Source organism: Carcharodon carcharias, chromosome 17 (assembly GCF_017639515.1).
Source record: "Carcharodon carcharias isolate sCarCar2 chromosome 17, sCarCar2.pri, whole genome shotgun sequence".
Taxonomy (NCBI): domain Eukaryota; kingdom Metazoa; phylum Chordata; class Chondrichthyes; order Lamniformes; family Lamnidae; genus Carcharodon; species Carcharodon carcharias.
This window is the reverse complement of record NC_054483.1, coordinates 18,526,967-18,539,219: the sequence shown is the minus strand read 5'-3', so window position 1 is coordinate 18,539,219 and position 12,253 is coordinate 18,526,967. Positions and strand designations below refer to the sequence as shown.

At 45.4% G+C, this 12,253-nt stretch overlaps 1 protein-coding gene across 2 annotated transcripts in view; it reads left to right on the top strand.

Moving 5' to 3' along the window:
- The window catches only part of LOC121289941 (leucine-rich repeat transmembrane neuronal protein 4-like), a 345,090-nt gene that overhangs the window by 231,020 nt on the left and 101,817 nt on the right, over positions 1-12,253 (top strand). The window lies entirely within an intron of this gene.

Here is a 12,253-nt window from a genome sequence, read left to right as displayed (position 1 = left end):
ATTCTGCAGCAAGTAAGTCACCTCCTGACTCCCCAAAGCCTGTTCACCATCTGCAAGGTACAAGTCAGGAGTGTGATGGAATACTCTCCACTTGCCTGGATGAGTGCAGCTCCAACAACACTCAAGAAGCTTAAAGAGCCTTCAGGGACAAAGCAGCCCACTTGATAGGCACTCCATCTACCACCTCCAAAATTTAGTCCCTCCACCAGAGGTGCATATTGGCAGCAGTGTGTACTATATACTGCAGCAACTTGCCAAGGCTTCTTTGAACGCACCTTCCAAACCCAGGATCTCTACCGTCTAGAAGGACATAGGCAGCAGATTCATTGGAACACCACCACCTGCAACTCCCCCTCCAATCCACTCACCATCCTAACTGAAGCTTTGTCGCCATTCCTTCAATGTCGCTGGGTCAAAATCCTGGAACTTCCTTCCTGACAGCACAGTGGGTGTACCTACACCACATGGAGTGCAGCAGTTCAAGATGGTGGCTCACCACCACCTTCTCAAGGGAAACAAGATAACAAATGGTAGCCCTGCCACCAATGCCCACATCCCATGAAAGAATTCTTAAAAAGGTGAACTCACTGAAATCTGTTAAATTCTTATGAGGGCTCATGAGGGTCAATGCCAAGCAGCTGGGAGAATCAAGAACTAAGGATCAAAATCTCAGGATAAGCGGTCAGATACCTGGGGCTGAGATGAAGAGAAATTTCTTCACTCAGAGGTACTGTGAATCTTTTAAAGTTTTGACTGCAGTGATTGGATTCAAGGCTGAGATCAATAGATTACTTTACGTTAAGGGGATCAAGGGATATGGGAACAGGGTGGAAACGTGGAGTTGAGGATGATGAGCAGCCATGATCTCATTGGCCGACGGGCAGATCAGGCTCGAGGGGAGATGTGGTGGCTCCCTCTGTTTATGTTCGGTGAGGCGGTGAGGGTCAGGGGTAGAAATTAGCATCATGAGGAAACACAGAACACTTAATGGTCTTTTCGTTTTGGTCTAATTCTACTCAACATGCACTTCTTCCTTTGATTGCAATGTTCTCATTCACTGTTTGAAACAGCGCGCAGGATAGATAGAACAACAGCTGTCCAACCCTCCTACTCTTGAGGCACGGATTTACCATAAGTCAGACAGACAACTTTTCAGATTGCCAAAAATCAAAGTGATGAGCACTCTCTGGGAAACGCTGGGGGAACATGCAGCTTGGCACTGTGTGCGCAGAGGACAGCTTCAGAAGAAATAAAATGTGTGGTCAAGGTATAGCAAACTGCTGCACGCTTACATGGAGATAGTTAAGAATTCAGCAGTTTTCTAAAATTAGATCTGTCTTAGTGAAGGGCCTACAAAAGCCTCCAGGCAACTGTGTCTCAGATTCCCAGTTGTGGTTTACAAATAATCCGCACTATTGTTCAAGATTCTCATTCAACAAGCTGCTGATAATCCCCCATTATTAAACTGTGAAAGTGCACAGATCAAATCTTCAGCCTGGTAAAATCTTCTACATTTAGCATATCAACTGCTGAATAATTATTTATACAATAAATACAAAATCTGAGTGTCCCAATTCTCTATGACCCTTGGTCATGGCTGGCAGTGTGTCCCTTGTAGCCTGCTACCCATCCAGTTTCCCACCCAATTTGGTGGTCTTTTTAATTTCGGTTGACCGGAATGACAATGGCAGGTTTGGTTTTACATTTTTAGCGATAGATAAACGCTTGAGATGAAACGGAAGACTGTGAATGGACAGTTCTCTTGCAAAATTGACTCCTTTATCAATGAGAGTCAAAAGCTGTTGCGTCAACAGAAAGGGTTTTCCATTGAAGTTGAGGCATATTAGTCAACATTTGAGCACTCTCTGACTGCCATGCAGCGTGTAACTTCCCTTCAGAATCACTTGCCCTGGCTTTCAAGTGGACCTTCTCCCACTCAAGCTCTGCTTGGTCTTCCTCTTAGGGCCTAATTTCTCTTTTTTCATATGGATAGTACAGATTGTGGGGAAGTCTTGTGGTGCAGCGTCCCTGCCTCTGGAACAGTAGCTCCAAGGTTCAAGCCCCATTTCAGGTCTTGATGGCCACGGAAGGTGAGGTCATAACATGGCTAATTAGGTTGATTATCAGCCTGTAAATCCTTCCGATATGCCTGTTGGCAGGTGGTAAGAATGGGAGAGTTTCCTGGTCAGCCATACTGCAGAAGGCAACAGCAAACCACTGCAATACTTTGCCAAGCATAACCATGGACCAACCCAACGGAAGTCCACAGTCACCAATGCCCTCTTAGGGCATGGTACCAAAAGGAGGAGGAGTATAAATTGTACACACGTCGAACCAATTTGCTTAGTCCTGTAACATTGCCAAAGATTTCAATGCTGATTCAGAAAATTCCTTTCATAAGCGAATACCCTTCCTGGCACCAACTCTTGCTGGACCAGCAGGCTAGTCGACCAAGACAGGCACATCATAGCTGAGCTAGTTTCAGTTCTCACCTGACACCTGTGTGACTGCACTTCCCAGCAGGAGGAGGAGGAGACTGAGCTGAATTCTGCTACCCCAGCACCATCCCCCGCATCGCATCGCCTGTTCACCCCAAGTGCTGGTCTAGACAGTGATTGGTTCATTTAGCACTTAGCCAGGTTGGGACATTTATAAGCTCATTCCTTCACTAGGTAGGGTATTCACCATATGAGGCAGCAGAAGGCACTCGCTGTTTAAGCCAGGTGACGTTTTAATTGACAACACTTTTAGCAATAGAACAAGCCGGGACCGAATCAGGTCAGGGAGCGTCAATGGAAAGAGAAGTGGTGATGTTTCAGGTCAAAGACCTTTGATCAGAATTTAGTTGGACAACTAGTTTTCAGCCCAAAACATTAATCTTGCCTTTCTGTCTCCGGGGCTGCTGCCGGACGCACACTTTATAATTTCAGATTGTCAGCACCTGCAGTATTTCTCTCACTATTTTGCCCAAGCTTTGAAAGTCAGGATCCACTATAAATAATTAGGCAAAAATAACTTGAATTCCTCGGCAGCATTGTTTGCCGCGATCCCCGAGAACGCGCGCTCTTTTGCTGCTGAATCACGGAGGTGGGTTCCAAGCCCCGCTTCGGAGACTTGAGCGCATGATCCAGGCTGACAACCCCAGCGCAGTGCTGAGTGCTGCACGGTCAGAGGTGCTGTCTTTCAGGTGAGATGTTAAACCCAGGCCCTTTCAGGCAGACGTAAAGGATCGCACCGCACAATCTGGAAGACAAGTAAAGGGAGCGCTCCTCAGTGCCCTGGCTGTTAGTTATCCTTTAACTAATATTATGAAAAGAGCTTATCCACTCATTTATTTCAATGTTGTGTGAACGATCTCGCTGGCTATTTGCTGGCAGGTAGTCTACATTACAACAGTGACTACATTTCAAGAAGAGCTTAATTGGCTGTAAAGCACGGTGGGATATCCTGAAGCCATGAAAGGAGCTGTATAAATGCAAGCTCTTTCTACTTTTTATCTCTTTAAATACAACTGAGACACAACCAGAACATAATAGTGCTCTCGGGCCTTCTAATAAATGCTCAGGCTGAATCGATACAGCCTTAAATTCTGTTATAGGTCCTGCTGGTATTTTTTTCTGTTGTTGCTTAAATAGGCAATGATTAGCAAAATATAAACAAGCTCAAGCTTATAGCTAGGCCCAAATGATAATCAGGAGAAACATAGGCCCAAAGCATATGAGACAAGCCGAGCGCCAGAGTGGTTTGAGAGGAGCCCTCAGGGTCTGGAAGAGAAGGAGAAGAAGACAGGCCAGATCAAAGAAGACTAGCCCAGGGCAAGGCAAGTCAGGGAGAGAGAAAGTGGAGGTGGGCCAAGAGTGAAGTCAAAGGGGAAGGGGATGAGCAAACAGAAAGAGGGAAGCAACAAAGGAGCTAGGAAGGCCAGAGGAGGATGAGTGAGGAAGGAGGCTCAGAATGAGGTAAAGAGCAAAGAAGCAAGTATGGAAACTGAAGCAGTCAAAAAATAATTCAGAGGCATCAGCTGAGGGTGTTGAATTACAGTTAACTGTGAATATTACTCCACAGAGATGCTTTGAAAACAAGAAGGGCCCCACAACTTACATAATTATATCCAGCAAATTAAAACCGCACATGCCCTTGGGAATTATGGGTTGTGAAGTGAACCATTTTTAACTACTGAAGTTTCCCGAGAGCAAGTGCAGATACCTGCTGATTGTAAAACACAGCTTTTGTTTACTCGGAAAGTGAATTAATTTCACAACAGGTATATAAAGCTAACAAGAGGAATACAGCGAACCTGTAAGGCTTTCAAGCAGAAGGTTAATTATGCTAGCTTAAGGATTTAATTTGTTTTTTTATCTCTGGGATGCCTGTTGCCTACTAGGGAAGAGCGGGAAGGAGATGTCCCTTCTTCATCCTGGAGTTTGGGATCATTGTGTTTGCCTATGGATGGGTGACTCCTGGGGGCAGTGGGGGTGGTAGGAGCATTGGGGGGGTAGGGGTGGGCAGAAAGTTGACCTTTTCCTCTTGGGGGGATTTGGGTTCCCAGTAGAATAGTGAGGGAAGAATGGCGTAGATGTCTCCAAAAATAGGCCCTAGTTTTCTCCACTTGTTAGGCAGTAGCCAATGTTTACTCATTGGTTTTGAACATGGCACACTGCCATTTCTGTTAAATCATAGGGAGGCTTGTACAATGTGTGCAGTTTGTAGTGAACATCGTGTTGGCCTACATTTACTATGGAGTCTCTACCTCTTCAGTGGGCGGACTCAGCAAACTTTGGTTTGGATCCTTTGGAATGACAAAAACAGTCAAGGAGACTTGTTGGGTTCAAGACCTCTGTCCCGGGTGGCTGAATATGGTTGCCTCTCCAATCTCCTTAAAACTTACCTCTTTCACCAAGCTTTAAGTAATCAGACCTAAAGCATCCTTTCTTTGTAAGAAATGTTGTTTGATTATGCTCCTGGGGGATGTTTTACCACGTTAAAGGCCCTATATAAATGCAATGTAAGTGTGTTCATGTTTGGAAGATGTTCTTCTGGCTTTAGGTCCACCAGCAGTTGTCTGGCCTACGGGGTGAACTTCATGGAATTTGTGTGTGTCCCTACCAGGTGCAGTATATGCAGTAGGTGGCCATCAGTCAGCCCTCACCTATTCTGCTTCAGGTCCAATTTCACGGTTCTTTACATTTCTTCCTTTGCTAATGGATGCCTGAAGTCTTCAGGTTTCCTGCAGTGTGTCTTTTGGTGTATGTACAGGGGCATCAGGTGGCGATGCATCACTTGGAGAGGATGGGTTTGGGTTGGGGGTTGGGGAGGGGTTTGAGATCTGTCAGGGAGTGGAGGATATGTTCTAGCTGAGGTCAGTGGAAAGAGTTCGGTTTGCACCAGTTTGTGAAATATTGCAGAATTGTTTGGAGCTATCAAAGGCTCTCATCTCATCAGTTTGGGAATTCCAACAAGCAAAATTTTAGCTGTAAAGTTACTTGGAAGAACAAATGAAAAATATGACTGTCTTCTTTCAAATAATATGTTTCTCCAATCTTCTCCCTTCCTGAGGTTGCTCACTCATTCTGGTTATGTTTTTATGGGAATCGACCACAACCTGCTCCTGTACCGTTATCCAAATGGCCACTCTGCTTGTGCAAACCCAGATCGCTCTTGGAAATAACAATAACTCGCATTTATATAGCAATCTTAACATAGCAAAACAGCTTATGGGATTTCACAGGAGTGTTTATCAAACAAAATTTGACACATTAGCAGATGTGAGGGCAGGTGATCAATATCTTGGTCAAAAAGGAAAGTTATGAGGAGCATTGTAAAACTCAGCAGCTGAAGGCATGGCCGCCGATGGTGGAGCAATTACAATGGGGGTCGCACCAGAGGCCAAGATTGGAAGAGCGCAGAGATCTCAGAGGTTTTCAGAAGGTTCCAGAGATAGGGAGAGGGAAAGGTCATGGGGGTGGGATTTGAAAATGAGGATAAGAGGCATTAGGCTGCAGTGGTTATCAGAAGTGAGCCCAGTTCCACCTCATTCAAATCCCCTGCACACATTTTCCAGCAAGGCCTGCTGGGAATCTGTCTAAAATGGGAGCCTTGGGAAACGAGCTCCTCTCTAGTCCAGAGGTGCTGAGACCAGCTGTAGCACACTTCACGAATATTGTCTGATTGAACTGGCCACTGCTCTGACATTCACTCAGATCAACAACTGTATCTCAGACCATAATAAAAACAGAAAATGCTGAAAAAACTCAACAGGTCTGGCAGCATCTGTGGAGGGAGAAACAGAGCTAATGTTTTGAATCCAATATGGTGCAGGCAAGCTCTTTAGAAGAGACATACACACTCAAAATGTTAACTCTGTTTCTCTTTCCACAGATGCTGCCAGGTCTGTTGAGCTTTTCCAGCATTTTCTGTTTTTATTTCAGATTTCCAGCATCCGCAGTATTTTGCTTTTATCTTGCTTGTGTGTCGGGTCAGCTTTTTAGGGGGATACACCATTTGTTACGGACTTGATTTTCCAGACAGATTTCTCATTAGAAGCATCAAACCTTATTTGAAGACTGCAGCATCACTTACATGGTTCCATTAAGCTCCACAACTATCTTGACTCTAAGGTTTTCCACACTTACAGATGATTCGTTCACACTGTCACATGATACTGTACAACACAATAAGTCTTAAAGCTACAGTCACTACGTTCCTTAAAGCTACAATTACTACACTATGTAAACTGGGAATCATTCCTACAAAACTAAGGCCAAGTACTCAAAAGGCTCTCCAAATTATAAGACACTTGGCACTGAATTTGAAGGGTTTTGGAACATGCTGCAGTATAAATTCACCAAGGAGATTCACGCAGAGCATTCTAAAATAACTCATCCCAAATGAGTCACCAACTTAACATTCAGTCATTGAAGGGTTTTATTTTAGTTTTTCAGGGATGTGGGTGTCACTAGCGAGGCCAGCATTCATTGCCCATCCCTAACTGCCCTTCAACTGAGTGGCTTGCTAGGCTGTTTCAGAGGGCAGTTAAGAGTCAATCACATTACTGGGTCTGGAGTCACATGCAGACCAAACCAGGTAAGGATGGCAAATTTCCTTCCCTCAAGGACATTAGTGAACCAGATGGCTTTTTACAATGATGGTAGTTGTCACAGTCACTAAGATTAGCTACATATTCCAGATTTACTAATTGAACCTAAATTTCACCAGCTGCCGTAGTGGGATTTGAATCCATGTTCCCCAGGGCGTTAGCCTGAGCCTCCGGATTAATAGCCCAGGAAGCAGGGAAGGAGAATAAATGGGATAAAGCTGCCACATAGCATTACGATTATTGCTTATTCGGAGGAGAAAGACCAGCACCGATTGGTTGGGCCAATTAAATGGCCATGTTGCAACTTCCTTGTTCCTCCCTCAGCTTCAAGTGCAGTGTCCTTTGCATTGTTTCGCTTTTCAGCATCAGCACTTTATTTAGATCAAGGTGCATGATACTGTTTCATCTTTTCCCAGCTAGGCATTCAACATTGCGGAACTCCGCACCTCCCTCAATCTTCCCTCCATCCCATAATCGACAGAGGATGAGAACTCCAGCTTGGTCTTGTTCACCACGAGCTTCTGATTTACCCAATCTCTTCTTCTATATTTCTCACCTTGGGGACCTTCACACGGAAGGAGTAAGGTGGGAGATCAGAGAGAGAGAAAGACAAAGGCTAGCACGATTGTTCTGCGGCCACATGTCTGGTGTGGTGTCATGAACTCTGTTACCAAGGCAGGTTGGGATCTGGTAGATTCCAAAAAAAATATACATCAAATCATAAGAAACAGGAACCTGCTTCTCAGCCCAATAAGATCATGGATGATCTTCTACCTCAACTCTACTTTCCTGTCTACCCTCTATAACCTTTAACCCCCTTGCCAATTAGGAATCCATCTCACTCGGCCTTAAAAATATTGAATGACCCAGCCTCCTCTGCTCTCTGTAGAAGAGAATTCCACAGACGAAAGACCCTCTGAGAGAGAAAAAAATTCTCTTCACCTCTGTCTTAAATGGGAGACCCCTTATTTTGAAACTGTGGCCCCCTGGTTTAGTCTCTCTCGTAAGGGGAAACATCCTCTCAGCAACCACCCTGTCAAGCCCCCCTCAAGACTTGACTTCTGGTATACATCTTACAACTTTTTGGATCATGGATTCTGAATCTCAACAGTCAAAATGCTGCTCAGCACAAGTTCAGAAGTAGGGAGGTCACCTGCAAACAATTCAGGTTACTGAGACGTTAACCAGTTTATATGAAAGTGATTAATGCCTCCAATATGACATTGGACAGAGCTATGCCACACTGAAAACCATTGTGGGACCACAGGAAAAGAATAAAGACTTGCATTTTGCACAGTATCTTTCATGACCACCCGGACATCTCGAAGTGCATTGAAGTCCTTTTAAGAGTGTAGTCACTGTTGTAATGTAGGAAACACGCAAGCTCCCACAGACAGCAATGTGAAACTGACCAGGTAATGTATTTCTTTGATGTTGATCGAGGGATGAATGTTAGCCAGGACACGAGGGACAACTCCGCCGCTCTCATTCCAAATAGCGCCATGGGATCTTTTGCATCCACCCCAGATTCTGTGGTTCTATGGCAATGCGCTGTTCACAAATAATGTCAAAACATCATTCCCAGGCTGACCTACTGAGCGTAAGGAGAGGAGAGAGAGAGAGATGCAGGACAACTGTCGGCCAAGGCACCAGAACCCAGAAAACCATCGCGTGGAGGATTTCCCAATGTGTGCTCATCATTTGCAGGGGGCAAGTCTCCTTGTATTCCTTTCAGAATTTGATCCCTTACTCCTTAATCCCAAGTGGAATGCAACTGTGGAGATTTTCCCTCCGCGGATCATTAAGTAATCATAGAATTAAAGCAGAGCTGACCATGTGGCAGCTTGGATGGAGATTTGCTCCAAATGCTGTAATTTCCTGTCATATTACCCAGAGGAAATTTTGCTACCCACATTACAGCCACACTGCACACTCCCTCCTATCAGTCATGTTGTTGCTCTTCTGTGACCTTGCACATTCCTGTCTGAAAATAGATCACAGGCTGAAAAAAAAAAATCACTGGGGGTAATTTGTGGCTTATTTGCAAGTCACAGATGGCTTTACAACATCACAAATCTTTTGAAAACGATCCCGTTAAGCATCCAATTAAACATCAAATTTTGTAAATTAAGGTAATGTGTATCGGAAGTTTGTGATTACTCAAATCTTCTTCAGCTGTTATGTTTTAGGGGGTCATTTAACGTGCCACCTTTATCTCCTTTTCCTCTAATGCATCTCCTTCCATTATGATAATGGCATGAATTCAAGTTATTTTGAGCTGTTTACTGGTTTCACTTAGCTCACAGCATTGCTACCAGTGCCAACCCAACCTCCACAGCAGTTCTTGTGTGCCTGAAACTGAAGCAGGGCTGCTCCTTCCCAAGCTGCCGAGACTCGCTCAAAGCAGTTACTTTCTCCACTGCCTAGGCCAACGTGAGGACAAGTTCAGCTGGCGCAAGCCCCTCCCCCGCCTCCAATTTTCCTGCGGCTGCCTGTCCTGCTGGCGAAATCCAGTGGCGTCATTTTCTTGACCACCAGCCTGACAGGATCTTCACCCGCAGGCAACGGGGGTCCCCAGCAGTCAGAATCCGAAGCTGTGAGTTTCAGCAGTCAAACAACTGCGCCCGCATAGCTGCTTGCCTGTAGCTGGCGGTACTGGGGAACTAACTCTGCAGTTTCAACAACATTTCTGCAATCTAAACACCTTAGGGCTTGATGCGCCACAGACACTTGTCTTGTGAAACCCAACACTAACCAGAAGCAGATGGTTCTATTGACATGCTGGCCAACATTACTCCCTGACCAATCCATCTAAAAATATCTTACCTGGTTACTCGACACACTGCAGTCGATAGGATCTCACTCTACACCAAGCTCCCCATCCACTCCCCTGCACAACAGCAGTGACTGTGCCATGTAAGTCTAAGTCTCTTTCCTTCCAATCTCAGACATCATAAAATGCAACAACAGCAGCTAGAATTTATATAGTGCCTTTCACATCGTCCAAGTTCCAAGACACTTCCCAGTAGGGTTGTCAAGCAAAATTCAACACCAAGCAACTTAAAGAGATATTAGGACAGATGTCCAAAAGTTCGATTAAAGAGGTGTTTCATCGTGTATTCAGGGTCTTTGGAGCTTGTCTATTCTCCACAACTAAGAACCTTGAGACTATAGTTTGTTAAAACCATTCCTCTTTATGTACAGTTACTCTAGGAACTTTGCACAAGGCTGGGACTTCTGCTCCCTCCACTTCTCTGTTTCTCAACCATGTGATGTTGCATCATCAGTACTTCAGCATCATGTACTTCTGATGTTAATCCTTTACTCTGCAAGAGGTAGGTTTTAAGGAGTTTCTTGCAGGAGATAGAGGTAGGAATGCAAAGAGGTTTAGGCCAGAATTTAGTGCCAGGTAGCTGAAAGCAAGGCTGCCAAAGGTGACAAGATAAAAATTGAGGATGCACAAGAGGCCAGAATAAACAACAGTCGACCTGAGTTATATTGCCAGCTGTGCTGTGCATTGTACTTCACTCCGAATCCAAGGTTTTCTAGCCTATCCTCATAAACCAGTTCTCTGGCATTTAGCAATTAGCCTTTTCTGCACCAATACTGGTATTGGACATCTCTCTTGGTACTCCTGAAATGGCCAGGACATATGAAGTGTGGCCTGACCAGAGAGCTGTGTAGCTTCAGCAAAACAGCCTCAACACATCTAGTTTTCTAAAAACATCTTGAAGCAATGCTAAAAGTCATTACCTCGATGCCCACTTCTACAGTGGACTTGATGTAGCTGCTTGTCACAGATATTGGACAGAATTGTACAGCCTTGTTGTAGCAGGGCCGTAAAATGCGGTGAGCTGTTAAATGTCCATTGGCTTCAGTGGGACCGGAAAATCCCGGCCAGCAGGAGGGGCCATAAAATTACGCCCATTGGGTGAATCCAATTTATCAAGTATGCTAAGACTGAACTGCTGTGAGTGGCTTGTAGTTTGGTGGTGGTGGTGAGGAGGTGGGGGGAGGTGGGGGGGGGGGGGGGGGGAAGGGGGAGATGGGAACCTGGTGGGGCAGGGAGAAGAGGTGCCAATCCTCAACGCTATCCAAAAATGTTTGTGGAGGTCAGATGGCGTTTCGTTACACTGCCTCCCAGAGTCGATAAAACACTGGTTCAGCCTCAATTGGACTATTGTGTCCAGTTCTGGGCACCACACTTTAGGAAAGATGTGAAAAACTTGAGAGCAAGTGCAGGAAAGATTCATGCGTATGGTTCCAGGGATGAGGAACTTAAGTCAGAGATTGGAGAAGTGGGACTGTTTCCCTTGGAGAAGAGGAAGTTGAAAAGTCAAGGGATTTGATAGAGGTATTTGAAAGCATGAGGGGCCTGGACAGAGTAGATAGGGAAAACCTTTCATTGGTGGAAGTATTCAGAACAAGAGGGCACAGATTTAAGGTAACAGGCAAAATAAGCAATGGAAACCTTTTCATGCAGCAAGTGGATAGGATCTGAAATGCGTTGCCTGAGAGTTGGTGGACTTAGATTCAAAGGAAGCATTCAAGAGGGAACGGGTTAATAGGGAGAAAGGGGTGGGGGTGGGGTGGGAATGGCACCATGTGCTTGGCTCATTCGGAGATCCGGCTCAGACATGGTGGGTTGAGTGACATCCTTCTGTGAGCCTATCAGCATAACTTACCTGGAGCTAGAAGATGGTGGTGCCCACAACTGCTGACATAGCTGCAAATGCTGAATGTCAACTGAAGTGCTGCGCAGTGAGACAGGACACCTGATCTTGGCTGGGCCGAGTTTTCCAAGCTGGGGCAGAGGAAGGCTTTATGTCTAAGCAAACCTGGATTCGGCAAACTCCACCAGAGCAGCAACTCAGGGGTCCAAGGCTGAGGGGGGGGGAAGAGAAAATAGCCAGGGTTCCCATCCTAGTTCAGGTTGTCAACCCACTAGGAGTTCCCTGGAATCTCCAGGATTTGAAGGTTTGGCTCCAGGAACCTGCTGTGCAGAACCTGAGGGAAAAATCCTAAGTTTAGCGTGAAGGGTTAACATCAGGACCCCCCGAAACTGAGGTAACTACTGATGTAACTGCTGATGGAACTATGATATCCCATGATTAAGTAACTGAGATCTGCTGGGAAGCAGGACTAGAACCTCATGGA